Source organism: Peromyscus eremicus, chromosome 5 (genome assembly GCF_949786415.1).
Source record: "Peromyscus eremicus chromosome 5, PerEre_H2_v1, whole genome shotgun sequence".
NCBI classification, from domain to species: domain Eukaryota; kingdom Metazoa; phylum Chordata; class Mammalia; order Rodentia; family Cricetidae; genus Peromyscus; species Peromyscus eremicus.
In genome coordinates this window covers 76,394,635-76,417,054 of record NC_081420.1, presented here as the reverse complement: position 1 = coordinate 76,417,054, position 22,420 = coordinate 76,394,635, and the positions used below count along the sequence as shown (strand labels likewise).

Sequence of the window (22,420 nt, the reverse complement as noted above, 5' to 3'; positions counted from 1 at the left end):
AGCCAACAGTCTTCACGTGATAGTGGAGGTGCAGAAGGTTAAGTGACAATCGCAGAAGCCAGGCCTCTGCGGATTTTCATTCTAGTAACTCTCACCACAGGATCACCACCCAAACCCTTCACTGTGGGCCACTTCCGGGTTCCACGCTGCCACACCGCAAACTTTGGACAATGACATCCTGGCCCACAGTGATCACACAGCAGCAGGCTCCATGGACTCAAAGAGCAGCCACGCCGCTCCTGTGTACTGCTCGTCCAGCACCCTACGCAAGGCTGAGGCCACCACTAGCTCCGCATAGACCTAGTAGCTCAAGATCACCAGAGCTCCATTTCGTGCCAACATAAGTGCGGCATGTAACCCGACTAGCAGGGGGTTGCCAGCCTGTGGACCCGTGACCTAGGGCGCCATTAAGCCCTAGACCGCAGATTCCTTGCTGCCGTAGTACTTTCATCTCTCCATCCCCGCCCCCCATTCCCACTAGCGTTTTCCCAACACTTCCCACTAGATGTTTACAAAGTGTTGACACCCACTCGGCCGCCAGCTTCCGCTCCCTCCCTAATTCCTCCGCACCCCCCAACCTGCCTAACCAACCTCCCGGCACCCCGCCCATCTGGAACTCTGCGGCCATCTCCCCTGCCCGCCCTTTGCTGCTAGGAGCTTGGAGCCCCGCCCACTCCAGCGGTCACGTGAGCCGCCCGCGCTTCACAGCGCCATCGCCCCGCCACCATACACGTGACCCCCATCATCCCCCGCCCATCGACAACACCTGCCACGCCCCCGCCCATCACGTGGGCCCCTCCGCCCCGCCCCTCAGAAGCAACTCGCCACGCCCTCCTCCACACGTGATCCAATCACCACGCCCTCTCCAGCGACCGCCCCGCCCCTTTCATCACGTGGCAGAAACGCCCCGCCCTCTCCTTAGTGCCCACCCCGCCCCGCCCCGCCCCCGCGCCGGCGCGCTCCGACGTGCCCTGGAACTTACCCTCCCTCAGAGACCAGCCTGCGGGGACGCCCGGCGGTGGCGGCCCCCGAGTGATCGCTCTTCAGGCGGTCTCTCCGTCGCTCGGCCCAGCGCCGACGGAGGAGGGAGCTGCCCGTCGCTAAGTCTCCGACCCTTGGTAAGAAGGCCGGGCGCGGGTTCCCGCGGAACGCACAAAGGCGCTCGGGGGCGCGGGCTATGCCCGCTGAAGGCTGCGCCGGGGAGGGCGGCGGCCGCCTGGCCCACGGGGCGAGCAGGTTTACATGACCCGGGTCTCAGCCTGGGCTCCCGGGCTTCCTGCCTGCGGGCAGCGGGCCCTCGGGAGGGCGGGAGGGCCGGCCCGCCCCCCGCGGCTGCTGCCGGTGGACACACCTGCCACCTGGGCCGCGGCGGGGACGGTGGACGCGAACGGCCGGCTCTCCCCGGCCCCGGAGGAGTGCGTCTGCTGCCTCCAGCTCTGATCCGAGGAGTCTTCCGAGCCCTTGAATCCGTCAGAAACAACAGACCCCGCTGCCAGCGCGCTGCCTGCCTCCCGTCTCGGGCGCTTGTTTTGTCTTTCCGGAAAGGCTGCCCTTGACACGTTGTGTCTTAAGTTACTGCAGACCCTCGCAGACAGAATGGCCACAAGGTGGTCATTAGGGAGAAAGGCACGCCCTTCAGTTTCAGAGGCGGGTGATGTTTTCCTTTTTTTTTTTTTCTTTTTTCTTTTTTTTTTGTGCCTGCAGCAGCAGTTTAAAATGCTTTGCATAGGCGAAAGCTAAATGTTTCTAGTATACCGTTTTTTAAAAGTTGGAATGCCATTCCCAGTGAAGTGCCACGGGTAAAGGTTTTTAACACTGGTTACAAGGTTGGCCGTGTGGGGTTCATGTTGACACGCGGAAGTAGATTTTATTGACCATTTAGGCACACATTCCTAAAGGGAGGTACATTGGAGGAAGGAGCATTAAGGAGTCACCCGGGTTCTGGTTCAGATTCTGCTGTCCGACTTAAAGAGGTGAGACCTTGGAAGACTCGAGTGTTGCAGTGAGAAATTGTTCAGAGTAGCTAGCCCGTAGCAGGGCTTCTTTTGTACTTAAAGCTGAGAAATGGTGCCTGGAGGTGTTTATTTGCTCACGTCCGGTTTTTCTTACCTGATCTCTAAGAGGGTGTACTGTGGAATGGATCCTCTTTCCGTTTCTGCACTTCTCTGAGTCTGGCTGCAGGTGCACTATTTTCTATTTTAAAATTGAACTGGAAGCCTTTCAGAACAGTTTTTGGAACCTCAAACTAGACGGGTTCGTGAAGGTATGTATGATTTTGCCATGCCATCGAAGAGTTAGGCCACAGGCCGAACATAACTTTCCACCTTTCTGAGGTGTTTTTCTATCCAGGAAACAAAGCATAATGCTGTGTGTGTGTGTGTGTGTGTGTGTGTGTGTGTGTGTGTGTGTTCGTTCGTTCGTGTGTTCCTTAGTATTTATTCTGTCCAGGAAACAAAGCATAATGCTGTGTGTGTGTGTAAGTCCTTAGTATTTATTGACAATCTCCTGTTTTTTGTTTTTTGTTTTTTTTTAATCAACCATGGAATTGGAGATTGCTCATTGAATCATAGGATGCCGCTTGTGTAGATAGTTGTGCTTATATAATTATCAATCTTTTAGTTTTTTAATATACTCCAGTTGTGAGGCATAAATGAAATATGTAAATGCTGCAGAACAGATTATTAATTGAATTATTTGACTTTTTTAAATCAGAAAATATTTATTCAATACTTTAAAAAAATGGCCTGGTTAAAAAAATGAGCTTTGCTAATATAAGCCCTGAAAGTACAAATGACATTACTGGGATTAAGGGTAATAATTTTATTTATTTATGTACTTTTTTTCGAGATAGGGTCTCACTTTGTAGCCCGAGCTGGCCTAAAACTCACTGCATAAGACCGGGCTGGCCTTGAACTGACAGAGATCTCCCTCCCCCAAGAACTGGGATTAAAGGTGTGCACCCATCATGTCCAACTAAGAATAATAGTTTTAAACTGATTAAAGTGAGCTAGTGATCTATAAAGTCACTAAATAGTAGTAGTACTATTTGAGAAAATGGATGTTGTAATTTTGTAATAGAGAAAAGTGAAATTAAATCCTTTCCACACTTTGTATTTACAGTTTTAATCTTATTTAGGAGTGTGTGCTACTGGAAATCAAACCCCAGGGCCTTGACATGCTAGGTGAACGTTTTTTTCTAATAAAAACAACAACCCAATAAATATTTGTTATAATTATAAATATGTTCTATTCTGTAGAATAAGTCAGATGTGGAAATGAATCTTTGTAACAGGGATTCATTGTACTTCAACTTCCCTTTGGTTGAAGACCCAAATATTGGGCTACCATCTTTGTGACTCCACTTCTCTTTGGTTAACTGGTCTAATTGTGCCAGAACCACGTTGCTCCCATAGACCCAGTGAATGTCCTGTGGTGTCAGTTTGTAGATGATTTGAACTGAGCCCACAAATGCTGCTGCTTCGTCTGGAAGCTCCTCACCTCTGTTGACAGTCTGGGGCTTCTCTTACCCTGAAGTACAGGGGGAATCACTCTTCTAATGAGCCCCCAGGTCACATGTATACTGTTGCATCCAGACCACTGACAACTGGAGTATCCTAGAAACGCATTGCCAGCTACCTGGTGATTTTAATTTCTAGTACTCGTGTTACAAAAAATACCAAGTGAGCGAACTACATAACATAAATCTATTTAACCTCGTATATTAAAAATACATAATTATCATGAAAATTACTCTCATTTTTTGATTAACTTTTTGATTGTGTAGCTTATACTTAGAGCACATTGTTTTTTCTGCCTGTGTTTCAAATTTTCATATCAACAGTGGCTATTGTGTTATCCTGTATATTGTTGGCTAGTCTGAATTTTTTTTTTTAATTTTCAATTTTATTTATTTTTATTTTATGTGCATTGGTGTTTTGCCTGTATGTCTGTGTGAGGGTGTTGAATCCACTGGAACTGGAGTCACAGACAGTTGTGAGCTGCCATGTGGATGCTGGGAACTGAACCTGGGTTCTCTGGAAGAGCAGCCAGTGCTCGTAACTGCTGAGCCATCTTTCTAGCCCCTAGTCTGAATTCTTGATACACTGTTCTAAGTATGTTTGCAGATTATCACAGTGGCAGCCCTTGGCAATGTGTTGATTTTGAAGTGTAGATTTTGGGGCCTCAGTTTCATTCTGTCATTAAAATTTCTAGAACTGGGACTCATACCCCTTGGTTTAAAAACTCTTCAGAATATGATTATGGAATGTCTGTCTAGATGGGATCCTAGATGAGAAAGGTGGGGGTGGGGGCAGTAGGGAAGAGCTAAGAAAATCTGAACCAAGCATGAACATTGTTATGCATCATTTGATTTTGATTTTGATTTATAGACTAAGAAAAGTGTGCCAAGTGTAACGTTTAATGAGGCAAATCGGGTCTTAGGCACCTGGGAACCCTTCTGAACTATTATTGTAATAATTCTTTTTGAAACAAGGTCTTATGTAGCACAGGCTGACCTTGAACTTTATATGTCGAGTGTGACCTTGAATTTAAGATACTCTTGCCTTCACCTCCCAAGTGCTGGGATCATAGGTGTTTGCCACCACATACAGTTTATGCTATGCTGGGAGTAGAACTCAGGGTCTCTTGTATGCTGAGCAGCACTCTACCTAAGCTATATACCAGCTCTTATTCTTTTTTTTTTTTTTTTTTTTTTTTTTCGAGACAGGGTTTCTCTGTGTAGTTTTGGAGCCTGTCCTGGATCTCACTCTGTAGACCAGGCTGGCCTCCAACTCACAGAGATCCGCCTGCCTCTGCCTCCCGAGTGCCGGGATTAAAGATGTGTGCCACTACTCCCACCACTTCTTTTTCTTTGGTGTGTGTGGGGGAGTTCTGTAAATCTTAAACTTTTCTAAAATAAGAACTGTATTTAAAAAAAAAATAGATGATCCAGGTGATGCCATTGCTCCAAGTATGAGAATCAGTGCTCTGAGTCACCAGTGACTTGCCCTTTGGTTGGCCGAATGGAATTTAGTATTGAGTATTTTTGCCAGAGGAGATAAAATTTAGGAGGGACTTACTGTATTAAATACCTATTCATAAAATCAGGGGAAATGGCACATGCCTTTAATCCAGCACTTGGTAGGCAGAGGTAAGTGGATCTCTGAATTTGAGGCCAGCCTGGTCTGCAGAGTGAGTTCCAGGACAACCAGAGCTGTTACACAGAGAAACCCTGTCTTGGAACCCCACCTCCTTCTCTCCCCCCCAAAAGGTACCTGTACCTTTAATTCTCCCAGTATGTGGTACGTGTTACTAAGCAGCCTGATGTGCAGTGGGAAACAAAGGGGCTTGGAGAGGTTCAGTGCCTTCCCTTAGATCACGTAGCCAATGAGACAGGGACTAGTTTCACTGTATTGTGTTTCTCTACTCACAACTTTTGCTTCCTAGGTATATAGTGATTAATATGGATACTGTGTATCATGTTTTCATTGACAAAGTTCTCCTTTTTTCTCTCTCACAGGAATCTTTTGAGGTTTGAATTTTTTTTTCTTTTTTTCAGAGCTGAGGACCAAACCCAGGGCCTTGCACTTGCTAGGCAAGCCCTCTACCACTGAGCTAAATCCCCAACACTGAATTTTTTTTTTTTTAAACTGATACGATACCCAAGGAACTGAAATGGCACAGCCCAGTTTTAAACCTTAGGTCTCTGACCTTGAGTTCTGTGCTTTTTCTCTTCTACGACACAGAATTTAGGATATCTTTTTTTTCCCCCCCTTTTTCCTTTCTTTTCTTTTTCCCCTTTCTCGAGACAGGGTTTCTCTATGTAACGCCTTGGCCATCCTGTAACTTGCTCTATAGACTAACCTGTGTCCTATTCTATAGACCAAGTCACAAATGGAAAGGAATAATTGTAACACCAAGACTCATTGTACTTGATGTCATCTTCGGTTCAGGACCCATGGGGCTGCCGTCTTTCTCACTTGACTCTTCTTGGGTCAACTGGTGTAATTGTGGTAGATCCTAGTGATTGAGCTGTTTCCTTGTTGCTTTCGTTGAGCTGACTGATACCATGTAGTTTCAGTTCATAGGTGATTTGCTTCGTAGTTGAACTGCTAAAAAAGTACTGAAGTCTTGAAGGCTCTCTGCCTTGTTGCTAATCTAGGGTTTCTCCAACCTTAATGAACAGGGGAATCACCTGCACTTTTAGTAGGTCCCAGGTTGTGTGTATAATGTTCCTCTGCCCAAATTTAAGCTTTTATTGAGGTGTAGTATATACATGCATTGGAAATACACTAATGCTTAATAAAAATGAGTAAACTCCTATGAATAAATACGTATAACAACACAGATGTACTTCAGAAGCATTATTCTAAATGATACAAATGAAACACAGAAGGCTGTTTGATCCCCTGTGATTTCTTTCTTTCTTTTTTTTTTCTATCACAACTCTTGAATCCTTGGGCAAGCAGTGACTAACGGGATACTGTCTACCACGCTTTTTAAATTAGTAGATACATTAGTACACATTTTATCTTTCTCTTATCTCAAAAACCTTTCAGGGTTTGTGTTTACTCTTTTACAGAGAGGTGTACCAGAGTTTGTTTAGGCATTCGCTGGCAGGTGCTGCTTCTCTTGGGTGGGTTACCAGTTTACACAGTAAGCATATCTTACTTTTATTAGGAATGGACAAGTTGTTTTCTAGAATAGCTGTGTCATTTTGCGTTCTTACAATGATGAATGTAGATTCCACTTGCTGCTGTTCTTATCCTAAAGAGTACTTTTTTAAAAGTTATTTTTGCTAAGTTTGGTGGAACACCTTTTCTCCCAGCACTCAGGAGGCAGAGGCAGGGAGAACTCTGTGAATTCAAGGTCTGCATTGTCTACACAGTTTTAAGCCAGCCAGGGCTGTACAGTGAAATCTTGTCTTTAAAAAAAATGGTAAATGCCGGGTGGTGGTGGTGCACACCTTTAGTCTCAGCACTTGGGAGGCAGAGGCATGCGGATCTTTGTGAGTTCGAGGCCAGCCTAGTCTACAGAGTGAGATCCAGGAAAGGCGCAAAGCTACATAGAGAAACCCTGTCTCGAAAAACCAAAAAAAAAAAAAAAAAAAAAAAAAAAAAAGTAAATAAGTAGTAATGTCTAGCTGTTTGACTTAAAATGTGCAGTTTGATGAGCTTAGTAATATATATGTACCTGTAAACATGCTGTAGTTGGAACATGATTTGAGTTTGTTTGTGTGTTGGAGCTTGCTTCTCAGGGTGGTGGTGTTTCAGGGTGATTCAGAGTTTCCAGTATGTCCAACAAGGTCTGAATTGTACCTCCAAAAAGAAGAACTATGGTAATCCCAGCACTCAGCAGGCAGAGGTGGGCAGATCTCTGAGTTTGAGAACTATCTCATCTACAGAGTGAGTTCCAGGACAGCAAGGGCTACATAGATAAACCCTGTCTCAAACCCCCCTCCCCCCAAAAAAAGCTATAAAGGTGGCCCCAAACGAAATTGTAGTCTAACTTAAAAACAAGATGCTTTTGGGTGTGTGGTTTTAAAAATTCAGTCACTAAGTTATTGAGTGTGACTTTTGCAGATGACAGCATCTTCTTGCAGTGATGAAAGATCAAACAAGCCAGTGAGAGGTAAGGCCTATGTGGAAATTACGAGGCTATTGAGTGCACCTCCTTCAGGAGGAATTTGTGCATTCTCTTTGGATCTGGCTAGTTTTAGAGAGAGGGTTGTTGGTAAGAGAGCTAGCCTGGCTTCTCCTTGTCAGCGCTTTGTCAGCTGCTCTGTGGTCCCCCTTCTCTGTTGTCCTTTCACCACTTTGAAGCTGTTTGTTATGCATTCTCACCACAGCCTAGGCAGTGCCAGCACCATATCATTTAAACTCCAGAACCACAAGCTAAGTACCCGGCTTCAGTTATTATTGTATGTAAATCCAATACAGAAGGCATCACCATTATCAAGACGTGAGTGCACCTGACACTCCATCACCCCCAAATCTCTTGAGTTCTTTTCCTGTTTTCTGGCATCAGCTCATCTGTTTTATGTCATTATAAGTTAGTTTACATGTGGTGATACATTGTGTACCCTAATAAACTTGCCTGAGGATCAGAGGACAGAGCCAACCATCTGCACGAGGGACCTCAAGAAAGTGGCTAACTCCTATGTTTTTTTTTTCCGAGCCAAAAAAACCTATGGAGTTTGCTGCAGAGAGGCTGCAACAAAAACTTAGCCAGCAGGTTAGGGACTCCGGCCCACGTGGGGTGGAGACTCTGGCCACGTGCAGCTCAGGCCTGAGCTGGGGCCTGTGAGGCCATAGGCAAGTGGCTTTTTTTTTCTGTAAATTCATGCCCCACATTGGGTGCCTAATGTTGTTCGAATCTTAGATGGTCTTTTAATAAAAAATCTAGAGCCAGGGTGAAAGCTGAAAGATCAGAGAAGCAGAACAGCCAGCCACTAGTTCTTACCTATACGAAATCATCAGCCTAAAGAGAGTTCCTGTTTCCTCACACCTTATATATCTTTCTCTGCCCTGCCATATTACTTCCTGGGATTAATGGCATGTGTGCTTCCCAAGCAGAGGCATGAGATCTCAAGTGCTGGGATTAAAGGTGTGTGCCACCATGCCTGGCTCTGTTTTCTCTCCTACACTGGATCAGTCTCATGTAGCCCAGTGTGGCCTTGAACTTACAGAGATCCAGATGGATCTCTACCTCCTGAGTGATAGGATTGGTGTGCCACCATTGCCTGACCTCTATGTCTAATTTAGTGGCTGGCTCTGTTCTTTGATCCTCAGGCAAGTTTATTAGGGTACACAATATATCACCACATTTACATTTCCTAGAATTTTGTGCGGATGAACTCTCATGCACTGCCTTGGGGTTATCTCCATAAAATTATTTGAGATTTAATTTGTCGTGACATTAGTTCATTCCTTTTTATTATTGAATAATGGTGTTTCTTAGGTGGGTATACTGAAGTCAGTCTGTCCATAAATTTATTGGCTGATCCTGGGCAATCAGCTGTTAAGAAACCTACTGTTGTTAAATGGAAACTATGCTTTCATTTTTCTTTGGTGAATCCCTAAAAGAATTTTTGTCATGTGACGTAGTTAAATTTTTAAGTATTTGATAAGTGTAATCAAATATTTTTTCTTTTTCTTTCTTCCTTCTTTTTTTGACCATTTTACATCCTTACATGCAATGAGTTCTAGTTGTTCCATATTCCCAGAAACATGAGTATGATGTGGCTTATTATCTTAGTTTAGGTTTTCAGTGCTGTGAAGAGATACCATGACCATGGCAACACTTATCAGGAAAACATTTAATTGGGGTGGCTTGCTTACGGGTAAGGAGGTTCAGTCCATTATCATCATGAAGGGGAGCATGGCAGCATGCAGGCAGATGTGGTGCTGGAGCTGAGAGTGCTACATCTTGCAGGCAACAGGAAGTCGACTGACTGTCACACTGAGTAAAGCTTGAGAAAAAGACCTCAAAGCCTGTCCCCAGAGTGACACACTTCCTCCAGGAAGATCACACCTCCTAATAGTGCCATTCCCTTGGGGGCCATTTTCTTTCAAACCACCACACTTAGCCATAGTAGGTGTATGGTGGCATTGTTTTTTTGTTTTTCATTTCACTATAGTGAAACCAGCTGTTTCTTGTCGGAGGCATTTTGCCATTGGGAATTAAGACCTCTTAAACTGGTAGACTGGAAGCCAAACATAGGTGAGTTTTAAAGTAAAATAAGGAGAGCAACATTCAGTCTGTGGAGCATCCTCTAGGTTAGTGGCCTGATGCTACAAGGGATGAACTACAGATAAAGTCTTCTCTCTTTCTTTTTTTTTTTTTTTTTTTTTTTTTTTTATTTTTCAAGACAGGGTTTCTCTGTGTAGCTTTGCGCCTTTCCTGGAACTCGCTTTGGAGACCAGGCTGGCCTCGAACTCACAGAGATCCACCTGCCTCTGCCTCCTGAGTGCTGGAATTAAAGGCGTGCGCCACCACCGCCTGGCCAGATAAAGTCTTGATGATATACCAGAAGAGAAGGAAAGGGTTGCATTAAGCCTATTACTTCACATGAAACAAAGTGAACTTGGCTAGTTTTGAGGGCAGTTAGCATCTTTCCAACTCATGCCTTTGTTGCCACATGCTGAGGAACCCCAAAGGAGCTTGGTGAAATCCAGTTTGAATATTTGCCTTTTTTTTTTTTTTTTTTAATTTTTTTGGTTGTTGTTCATTAGAAGAAACCATTGACAAAGCTGAGTGTGATTGTGAATGCCTGTAATTCCAGTAGTTGAGAGGCTAAGGATGGTGAGTTTGAGGTCAGCTGGGCTTCATGGTGAGACCTTGTCTGGAAAATAAATAAATAAATAAACAAACCTTTGCCAAACCAATAATCACTAATATCTTCCTGGCCATAAGCTTTTAAAAGTCTGTTTTCTGTGAAGTATATGGTATAAGAATGCTATATGAATGTTGAATTTTTACTGTTTGTTGACAATGTCAGACTATGGATATGACTCAGCAGGTAAAGGTGTTTGCTTTCAAGCCTGACAACCTGAGGTGGATCCCTAGGATCCATTATGAACATTCCCACACCAGACCAGAGTGGTTTGCTTGTTTCTCCGTTCCTCCGTCCTTCCCTCTCTCTCTCTCTCTGTCTTTCTGTCTTTCTGTCTTTCTGTCTGTCTGTCTGTCAGCCTCTCTCTCTCTCTCTCTCTCTCTAGATAGATAGATAGATAGATAGATACAGATATAGCTTTGGCTGTCTTGGAACTCATGTAGCCCAGGCTGGCTTCTTGGAACATAGAGATGCTCCTGCCTCTGCCTTTGAGTGCTGGGATTAAAGGTGTGGGCCATCAAGCCCAGTGGTATATTTCTTAAAAATCAGTGAGCCTGCATTGTTATCCCTGAATGGTAATTTATACAAATGGAGTTTGAGTTTAGTGGTGTACATTATATGAGTTTGTGTATCCAGTGTTACAATAAGATGCACAGTATTTCCACTACAAAAGTCCCAGGTTTTGCGGACTACATTGTTTATCTTCCCGTCTCATAGCCCGTGACAATCCCCAATTGCCTTTCTGATCTTTTTCACTGTCTTTGTAGTTTGCCCTTTTCAGGGTGTTATACAGTTGGAATCATACAGCATATTTCATTTTCAGACTGGCTTCTTTTACTTGGTCATACGTTTCCTCCATGTCTTTTTATGGCTTAATAACTTTTTTTGTGTGTGCTAAAATTACATTGTACTAAATTACTCATGAGGGTGAAGCAGAAGGATGGAGAATTTGAGGTCAGCCTGTGCTAAATAGGAGGATTCAGTCTCAACAAAACAAAACAAATTACATTTTGGATGTCTCAGAGTTTATGCATTTGCCTACTGAAAGATATCTTAGTTGCTCCTAGATTTTAGTAATTATAGACAGCATTGTGGTTATCACCTGTATGCAGGTTTTTGTGCAGACTTCAGATTTTATCTTCTGTAGGTAAAAATCTAGGAGCTATCAGGGCAGTGGTGACTCACGCTTTTAATCCCAGCACTTGAGGCAGAGGCAGGTGTATCTCTTAAGTTCGAGGCCAGCCTGGTCTATAGAATAAGTTCTAGGACAGCCAGGGCTATACAGAGAAACCCTGTGTCTAAAAACAAAAACAACAACAACAAAAATCAACAAAACAAAACCCCAGGAGCACAATTGCTGCAGCATGTGCTAAAAGTATACATGTTTAGTTTTGAAAGAAACTTCCAGTGTCTTCAATAGTGGCTGTACCATTTCACATTCCCACCAACGATGAAGAAGTACCTGGAACTTCATCCTGGCTGGTACTTGGTGCTGTCAATATTCTGGACATTGCTCTTCTAATAAGTATGCAGTAGCATCTCATTGTTGTTTTAATTTGCATTTCCTTGATGGCATATGGTATGAATAGTTTGATCTCTCCCTGGCCCCTCAACTGTCCTGGAACTTGCTATGTAGACCAGGCTGGCCTTGAACTCAGAGATCGCCTGCTTCTGCCTCTCAAGTGCTGGGATAAAAGGCATGGGTTACCAGGGCCCTGCCGCCAGTCTTTTTTGATAAGTTTATATGGTATCTGTGTGTCATCTTTGGTGAGGTATCTGTTAAGGTCTTTGGCTCTTTTTTTTTAAAGATTAATTTTTAATTTTGTGTTATCTGTGTTTGCACATTGAGTGTAGGTACCTGTGGAGGCTTGTGCATTGGATTTCTTAGAGCTGAAGTGATAGCTGGTTGTGGGCTGCCTGGCATGGGTGCTAGGTACTGAACTTGCGACCTCTGCAAGAGCAGTAAGTGCTCTTACCTACTGAACCATCTCCAGCCCTGACCTATTTTTTTTTTTAAAATAGAATTTTTCATTAAATAGATGGGTTTAAAATTTGTTATTATTTTATTAAATGTGTTTGGTGTTTGCTTGCATGTATATCTGGATACCATTTGTGAGCCAAGTGCCTGAGGAGGCTAGAAGGCAGCTTTAGGATCCTCTAGAAATGGAATTAAATCGTTTAGCCACCATGTGGGTGCTGGGAGTTAGTTGAACCTGGGTTCTCTGAAAGAACAGCTGGTGCAGTGCTGTTAACTTGTGAGCTATTTCTCCAGCCCACATTGTTTTTTTTTTTTTTAAATGATCAACTTTGTACTGTTCTCAGACTTGATACATTATGATTTGAAAATATTGTTGGAAGGTAAGCATGATGGTTGGTGCGTGCCTGAATCTCAGAACTTGGAAGGTGGAGTCAGGAAGATTAAGAGTTTGGGGTCAGTAGGCATAGGCAGTTCACGGCTGGTTTGGGCTACATGAGATGATGGAGGGTAAGGGGGTCCAGTTTGTTACAGTTAGATTAGCAATTTTTGTATCTATATTCTGGAATGATACTGGTTAGCATCAGTTTTTCCTCTCTCAGCATTTTTTGATGTTGCTATAAGTATAATGCTAACTTCATAGAATGAGTTAGATTTTTTCACATTCATCTTTTCACCGAGGTTTTTGTAGAAATAAGGTTTTTCCCTTAATTTTGAGTAAAATTCACCTGCCGAACCATTTCAGCTAGGAGTTCCCTTTGTGGATAGTTTTTAATATTTTTTTTGTGTATGTCATGCATGTGTGCTTGCATATGTGTGGGCATGTGTGTGGAGGCCAGAGGTCCCACTTCTTTGTTTGTTTGAGACTGAGTTTCTCTGGACTGGAGCACATTGATCAGTAGGCTGGCTGCCCTTCGAGCCCTAGGGATCCTGCTGTCTCCAGCCTCGGGTTGTAAGTGTGGACCATCATGTTAGGTTTTCTACACGGGTTCTGGGAATGTAACGCAGGTCACATTGTTTGCTTGTGGGGCAAGCACTTTACCAGCTGAACAATCTTGACAGCCCGTGGCTAGTTTTTAAATAATCAGTCATTTTGTTGCATAAACCTAAGAGTATTCAGTTATCTATGTCTCTTTGAGCAAGTTCTGGTAATTTTTATCTTTTAAAACTTTTGTTCTATCTTACTTATCAAATTTATTGGCATAAAGTTTATAATTCTTTGATTTTTCTCTCAGTGTTTTAGAACCTGTAAGTATATTTATTCCTAAGATCTTTTTTTTGACCCTGGTAATTTGTGTCTCTCTTCTGCTCTTGAATAGTGTGATCGTAAGATACCAGTTTCCTGATCTAGAAGAACCAGATCTGGTTTTACTGATTTCTTCTAACATTTTCCTGTTTTCTATTACTAATTTTTGCTCTGCTTTTTATCAAATACCTCTGTTAATTTTGTATTCCGTTAGTTTCTCAGGGTGTCATTTAGTAGAGATTTAAAAATGTTTTTCTTTGTAATAATATTAAATAGTGTAAATGTTGAGTACTATTTTTACTTTGTGTACCATTGAGTTCAGGCTTTCTGTCTGATTTCTTCCTTGACTGCGTTTCTTCCTTGACTGCGTTATTTGGAAGTGTATTGTCTTAATAGCAACGATTTTACTTTTTTGTTTGTTCGTTTGTTTTGTTTTCGAGACAGGGATTCTCTGTGTAGTTTTGGTGCCTGTCCTGGATCTTGCTCTATAGATCAGGCTGGTCTCGAACTCCCAGAGAACCACCTGGCTCTGCCTCCTGAGTGCTGGGACAAAAGGCATGCGCCTTCACAGCCTAGCTACATTTTTGTTTTGTTTTGTTTTGTTTTTTTTTTTTTGAGTAAAAATTATGATCTTTAGAGTAATTTTTTTTTTAATTTATTTTATGAACATTGGTGTTTTGCCTGCATGTATGTCTATGTGAGGGTGCCAGATCCCCTGGAACTGGAGTTACAGACATTTGTGAGCTGCCATGTAGATGCTGGATATTGAATCTAGGTTCTTCAGAAGAGTAGTCAGTGCTCTTAACCACTGAGCCATCTCTCCAGCCCCTGTGGAGTAGTTCTTTGTGTGTGTTTGTGAACGTGTATGTTACAGCTAGAGACTGACTCAAATGTCTTCATTGTTCTTCACCTTTTGTGACAAATAATCTGTCTGTGAATCCCAGGGATCCTTCTGAATCTACCTCCTCAGTGCTGGTACTACAGGTATATGCCATTGTGTGTGGCTTTTTTATATGGGTTCTGTGGGACCAAACTCAGGTTCACATGCTTGCATGGAACACCAACTGAGTTGTCTCTCCAGTCCAGTATTTTCTTTAAAAATGTTTTTTGAATTAAAAATTTATTTGTATGTGTGTTTTGCTTGCATGTGTTTATGTGCCTGCAGAAGCCAGAAGGTGGTGTCTGATTCCCTGGAACTGGAGATGCAGATGGTTGTGAGCCACCATATAGGTGCTGAGAATCAAACCCAGGTTCTCTGCAAGAGCAGCTCTTACCTGCTGAGCTATATTTCCCTCCAGCCTATATTTCCTCTCTCTCTCTCTTTTTAAATTTTACTCCCCCCGCCTCCCAAGGTTTCTCTGTGTAGCTCTGGCTGTCCTAGAACTGGCTCTGTAGGCCAACATGGCCTGGAACTCACAGAGATCCGCCTGCCTCAGCCTCCTGAGTGCTGGGATTAAAGGTGTTTGCTACCACCACCTGGCTTTTATTTCCTCTTTAAAAAATAGAGGACAGAAAGGTCTAGGGCTTTGGGAATAATAATTGATTGCTTGTGTGCTACTGAAATGCTACTTTTCAGTTTTCTGAAAGTCTGTATGTCTGCTTTTTAAATATTTTACTTTGGAAATAACTATATGAGTAGGTGAGTGATTTAAATTGTACTCTGTAGCTAGAATTTTCCTGGCTGGCCCACAGTCAGGACAAATCTCTGTCACCCGCCAGTCCTGCAGCCTCTCAGACCCAACCAAGTAAACACAGAGATTTATATTGGTTACAAACTGTATGACCGTGGCAGGCTTCTTGCTAACTGTTCTTATATCTTAAATTAATCCATTTCCATTAATCTATACCTTGCCACATGGCTCGTGGCTTACCAGCATCTTCACATGCTGTTTGTCATCATGGTGGCTGGCAGTGTCTCTGACTCAGCCTTCCACTTCCCAGCTTTATTCTCCTTCTTGTCCAGCCTATACTTCCTGCCTAGCCACTGGCCAATCAGTGATTTATTTATTGACCAATCAGCAATACACTTGACATACAGACCATCCCACAGCAGTACTCTGTAGCCACTCTTTTTTTTTCTATCACCAAGCTGTATTTTAACCCTGTAATCACTCTTCTTTTTTTTTTTTTTTTTTTTTTTTTTGGTTTTTCGAGACAAGGTTTCTCTGTGTAGCTTTGCGCCTTTCCTGGAACTCACTTGGTAGTCCAGGCTGGCCTCGAACTCACAGAGATCCACCTGCTCTGCCTCCCGAGTGCTGGAATTAAAGGTGTGGGCCACCACTGCCCAGCGTAATCACTCTTCTTAAGTTACAATGGCCCCATGCATGCTAGGCAGGCACTATACCACTGAGCTACACCTCTAACCCCATTTTAACCATTTTTATGTGTACCTGTCAGTGGCATCTAGTAAATTTGCATTGCTGTACATTCATTACTATTATCTTGTTCCTCATCACAAACTGAAATTCTATACCCATTCAACAGTAATTCTTTATGGTCTCGCTGTCCCTTGATAACTGCCATTCTCCATTCTGTTTCTATGCATTTGACTACTTAGGTACCTCATGTAAGTGGAATCATGAATGACATCTTCAAAGTGCATCCTCATTGTACTGTGTCAAACGTTTTTTGTTAAAGACTGAGTACTCAGGGCTGGAGAGATGGCTCAAAGGTTAAGAGGCCTGGCTGCTCTTCCAGAGGTCCTGAGTTCAATTCCCAGCAATCATGTGGTGGCTCACAACCATCTGTAATGAGATCTGGTGCCCTCTTCTGGTGTGCAGGCATACATGCCAGAACTCTGCATACATAATAAAGTAAATCTTAAAAAAAAAAAAAGAAAAAGAAAAAGAAAAAAAAAAAGACTGCCTGGCGGTGGTGGTGCACACCTTTAATCCCAGCACTTGGGAGGCAGAGCCAGTCAGATCTCTGTGAGTTTGAGGGCAGCCTGGGCTACAGAGCGAGATCCAGGACAGGCACCAAAACTACACAGAGAAATCCTGTCTTGAAAAAAACCGAGGTGGGGGGGAAAGACTAAGTACTCATTGTGGGTGTATACTACATCTTATCTTTTCCAGTGGTTGTGGGTATTTGGTTTCTGTGCACTTTGGTTACTGTAAATCATGCTGCTGTGAGGATGTGCAAATACCTGACTGAGTCTCTGTTTTCAGTTCTTTTGGACTTGTATCCAGAGTGGGATTGTTGGGTAATGGTAATTGTAATTTTATTTTTGGAGGAGGTATCACACTGTTTTCCCTACTGTTTCCACTTCTCCCAACAGTGTATAACACTACTGATCGTCTTGCTTCACCACCCAACTGTTTATATGTTTTCTTCTTTTTTTTTTTTTTTTTAAGATTTATTTATTTATTTATTTATTATGTATATAGTGTTTTGCCTATATACATAATACAGAAGAGGGCACCAGATCTCATTACAGATGGTTGTGAGCTACCATGTAGTTGCTGGGAATTGAACTCAGGACCTCTGGAAGAGCAGCCAGTGCTCTCAACCCCTGAGCCATCTCTCCAGCTCCTGTTTATATATTTTCAAAAAATGTTGTTACATTGTGTGGTTGTGTGGGGACATATACCATGGAGCACATGTAGAGGTCAGAAGTGGGTTCTAGAACAGCAGTTCTCAACCTGTGGTTCATAACCCCTTGGAGGGTCACTTATCATATATCCTGCTTACTAAATATTTACATTATGATTCATAACAGTAGAAAAATTAGTTATGAAGTAGCAATGAAATAATTTTATGGTTGGAGGTCATCACAACATGAGGAACTGTATTAAAGGGGTCTCAGCATTAGGAAGGTTGAGAACCTCTACTCTAGGTACTTTCCCTATCCTGCTCTCTCCTGACTTCCCCAACCTCTGGTAACTGCTGTTCTTCTCTCAACTTCATATAAGTGAGATCATACAGGATTTGCCTTTTTTTATTTCTGGCTTTTTAAACATATGTCCTGTGAGTTCTATTCATGTTGTCACAAGTGATAGAATTCCATCCTTTTTTATGGCCAGCTACTTTATTGTGTATACTCAACATTTTTGTCATTCATCTGTTGGTGGAAACAGGTTGATTCCATTTCTTGGCTGTTGTAAATAGAGCTGTAATAAAAATGGAATTGCAGCTGCTTCTTCAGCATGCTGATTTGAAGAAGTTTTTAATTTTAGTGAAGTCCAGTTTTTTTCTTCCTCATGGATTATGAATTTGTTATATGTTACAATTCATTGCCAAATCCAAGCTTGTAGTTCTGGTTTCTGTTTTGTATTGAAGCACCACCCCGCTTCCTCCATGTGTACACTAAACCTTGCACATGCTGGGTACTGCTGATTATAACTCCAGCCCGTGAACTACAGTACTTTCTACATTCATTCCTGGGAAAAGTCATTGAGATGGCCCCATTTCTGTCATTTATGGCATGTGGTCTGCAGATACCCTGTGCAAATTTTCTTTCTAAAAATTTTAATTACATTTTATATTTATTTTTTTTGAGACATAGTCTCACTATACTCTGGATAACCTGGAAATTAACTGTGTAGACCAGGCTGGCCTTTTAATTCAGATCCTCCTGCCTCTGTCTTTTGAGTGCTGGGGTTAAATGCCTGGTTTACAAATTTCCTTTTTATTAGAATATGCTCACTTCCCCACATGCTTCTTTCGCTATTTCCTCATTTTTGTTTCAGACTGAATGAAGTCTTGAGTTTGCATGTCCTCACTTGGTTCTCTTTGTTGCCTCCTCTACTGCTCTACAGCTGTCAGCTTTTTTCCTGTGTTCTGTTTTTGCTCTTTCTTTACAGCCGGACTGGTTTCTGATATTTGCCTTTCCTTCTGCTTCACATAGCCTGTTTCAGTTCAGAGAAGTATTTTATATTGTGTGTCTGTTCATTCTTAGAAAACAGGGATTATTCATTAAGAAAAAACTTGAAGTGCTTACTACTGCCTAATGATTATAAATGTATAACTTTGAAAGCTAGTTGGTGGATTTTTATTGTTGTGCTCATTAAATTTGATTTTATTTATTAGGTGCCTGTTTAGGGATTTTTATTCTTATTTTTTTCCCTTTTGTGGTGCTAAGGTATGTACTAGGCAAGCAAGCATGCTACCAACTAAGCTACATCTCCAGTTATTGTTGTTTTTAAAGAAATATTGATTTTACTCTTTGACAATTTTGTATATGCATGTATTTCTGGTCATACTTATCCTCCACTTTTTTATCCCCATACCACCTCCACTAACTCCTCATCTCCAGTTATTTTATTCTTTTTTGTTTTGGGGCCTCATACATGTTAGAGAGTGCTCTACCACTGAGCTATGGCGTCATTTTTTTTATTATTAATTGTAAGCAATATTAAAAAAAATCTATGTGAACATAGTGCCAAGAATTAGTGAGTTAGCTGTAATATTTTTATATTGCTTAATATTTACAAGTTTGAGGCATATTATCATTTTATGTTCTAAGTACTAGAGTATTGGAATTACTGCATGTGATGTGCATACCTAGATTAGTCTTAAATTATAAACCTTTAATTATGGATGTCCTTACTTAAGTTTTTGTTTCTCTTTAAGATTTTATTTTCTTGTTTATTTTGTTTTGGATATATCTAGTAAGATGTAGTTGGTTAGAGCAGATGTCCTGGGGGAGGAAGATAACATTTGCTGAGCTGTATAATTTGTGGTAGGCTTCTTAGTAATTTACATGAGAAAGACAATTAAAAAACATAACAGATGGGAAAAAGAGGTTATCAGATGATAAAGTACTGTGATAGAAAATTCCAAGTCTGAGTTGAGGGTAGAGCAGTAGTAGATGTGATAGGGCTCATCAAATGGCTCAGTTGGGAAAACTTGAGTTTGGTCCACAGAACTCACATAAAAAGCCAGGCATAATGGCACGTGATTGTAATCCCAGCCCTGGGGAGATGGAGACCTGGTACATCCTTGGGGCTTGCTGGTCAGCCAGCCTGGACTAAGTGGTGCATTCCAACCAGTGAGAGTTCCTGTCTCAAAAAACAGAAAGAACTCCAACAAAACAAAGCCTGGTATGGTGGCTCACATATTTAATCCTAGGCAGAGGTAGGAGGATCTCTGTGAGTTTGAGGCCAGCCTGATCTATATAGCCAGTTCCAAGACAGTCAGAGCTACTTAGTAAGACTCTGTCTTAAAACAAAACAAACAAAACCCAAATTAAAACAAAAATAAAAATAAAAAATAGCAAGGTGGATGGCACCTGAGAATACCTGAGGTTGGTATGGCAAGGTGGATCACACACACACACACACACACACACACACACACACACACACACAGCTTCTCACCCCCCCATATACATACAGAAGATGTAAGTAGGTGCTTATGTGTGTGTCTGTGTTTGCTGAAACATAAGGAAGAAGTGCTTGCAACAAGGAAGGAAGACTGGCAAGAGACCTGAAAGTCTCATGTGGACATTTAAAAAATTGCTGAGAAAAGCAGGGGGTGTTCGAGCAGTAGAGATGCAAAAACTGAATGTTCTGGTGATTGGGTGCTTAGCAATTTGTGTTTGGGATGAACACAGACAGAGGCATGTGGTAATAAGTACTGAATAGATTTTATTTCAGGAGTGTTCTGGTGAGAGAGTTCTCTAGTTAAATAAGCAAAAGCCTGTCTAAAGTTATCAGAATAAACAGCTTTTGACCTAATCTAAGGAGAAGAGGAAGAAATAAATCCAAATCAAAGTAAGCTTTCATTTTAATATAGCTTGTTCTTACACAAAATAGAATAAATGATTCACACAGTTGTATATAATTCTCACATAAATCTGTTTTTAGAGCTATCCCATGAATACCTCAATCTTTCAATAGTTTATAATAAGACTTTTCTTTCATTTTATCGGATTTTCTTGAAATTGTTTATAGTGTATAATCTTCTATGTAGCTTTTTAGATGTTTATGACTTTAACAACTTTCTTAGGGCTTTCCAGTTCCATTCCCTACCTCTTACCTCTGTTTAGACTAATAATCTATGTGTAGCTTCTATTCCCTGTTTCCATTGTGTTGTCTTGCTCATTTCATTCACTTCATCCTCCTTGATAGGAGAATACCTTTCTATATAGATTATGTCATTTAACTGCCACATTTGCCTTGCCTTTTCACATCTTACTGCCTTTATCTAAAGCTGTAGATTGAATGTTTCATGTTGAACTAGTGACATTGACTCCCTTGTATAATCCTTCTCTTTCTGTTTGTGCGTACTTGTCTTTGTAGTTACTAGGGTGGATCATAAGGCCTGGCAGTAGAGGGAACATGGCTTGGCCTGTAATCCACTGCTGTTCTCCAGTGCTACAACCTCTCTATACTAGCATGAAGCAATCACTGTCTGAGCAGTCTTGATGTTTCTAAGCTACAGTAGCCTTGTGAAAAGTAGCTGCATTTTCCTATTTATCTCTGTGTCTTCAAAGGTACTTTTTATTTTCTGTTTCCCTGGGCGGGGGATCCTAAGTCACCCCAGAATAAAGTACAGTATGTTTCATTTAACAGTAGAATTGTGAGAATCTGTCATTGGCTGATTCCTTCATTGTTGGACCATCAGTGTGTTTACACAGACTGGACAGTCACTTACTTCATGTGCCTTATTGATGCAGTCAGTGGGTGATGTAGTAAACACACAGTGTTTGATGGTGCTGCCAGCATTACATGGCCAGACTGTTGTAGGAACTTTTTAAAAAACAAGTATATGTATTAGATCATAGTTTCTAAAATATCAATAAAATACAGTATAGAAATACAACTACAACAGTCATTTATTATCATCAAGTGCTATGTTCTGCATTTAATTGTTTATATTATGCCTTTTATACTCCTGCACCTTGGGAGTTGTGTGTACATCAGTATTACTACAAACATGACTAATGTGTTACACTAGGATGTTAGGATGCCATGACAACAATTTTCAGCTTTATCGACAACTTAGGGACCACTGTTGTATTTATTGTCTGCCTCTGTTTTTTTGTACTGCACATGTATATGATTCAGTATGAACTTTCTGGGCTTTATTTTGTTTTTTCCAGACAGGGTTTCTCTATGTAGTCCTGGCTATCCTGAACTCACTCTGTAGACCAGGCTGGCCTCGCACTCAAGATATATGCCTGCCTCTGCCTCCCAAGTACTGGGATTAAAGGTGTGCACACCACCCAGCTGTTTTTTTTTTTAAATGATGTGTGTGTGTGTGTGTGTGTGTGTGTGTGTCTTACATCTCTCTGTATGTGTGTGGGGGGTGGCATGATGGAAACCAGAAGAGTTCATTGGATTCCCTGGACTTGGAGTTCCGTATAGCTGTGAGTGTGGGTGCTAGGATCTGAACTCAGGTCCTCTGGAAGAGCAGCAGGTGCTCTTAATTGCTGAGCCATCTCTGCTGCCCTCAGGGTGGACTTTTGAAAACTTGTGAAAAATGTATGTGGGATTAAAACACAGAGTGACCAATGTCCAGTCATGTATGAAAGCAGAGATGAACATTTCAAAGGTTGGAAGCTCTCTTTACTGTGATGAGCAGATGCGACAGGATAGGGGTGGTATAGAGATAGGAAGTAGATTTTGGATGTGGTAAATTTTAGGTACTTCTAACCAAACAGTTTTACTTATAGAAATGTCTGATCTTGAGGAGTCTCTTCCCTTTTTTAGTTTTCATGACACTGACTCTTTGAAGAGTTTAGTTCTGTTGTCTAATGGAATACTTTGCCTTCTGGATTTGTGTGTAACCATTGCATGAGGTGAAACACAGTACAGGTGACAGTCTGCACTTTAAATGTGTCTTATTTAGGTATTCACTGTTGATTGATAGATTTGATCGTTTGGTTTAAAACTCTTGATTGAAAAGAAGCATTATGATGTCT

The 22,420-nt window shown here is 41.8% G+C and overlaps 1 protein-coding gene across 5 annotated transcripts in view; it reads left to right on the top strand.

The window, feature by feature from the left end:
- Positions 1-934: 934 nt before the first annotated feature.
- Arhgap12 (Rho GTPase activating protein 12) overlaps positions 935-22,420 on the top strand; it is a 107,144-nt gene continuing 85,658 nt past the window's right edge. For 4 of the 5 annotated variants that reach the window (XM_059263740.1, XM_059263739.1, XM_059263738.1 and 1 more), the window contains exon 1: positions 935-1,118. The gene's annotated coding sequence lies outside the window, so the exon portion shown is untranslated. Of the gene's footprint in view, positions 1,119-2,181; positions 2,264-22,420 lie in introns of those variants that run through there. The other variant, XM_059263736.1, reaches the window with a different exon arrangement.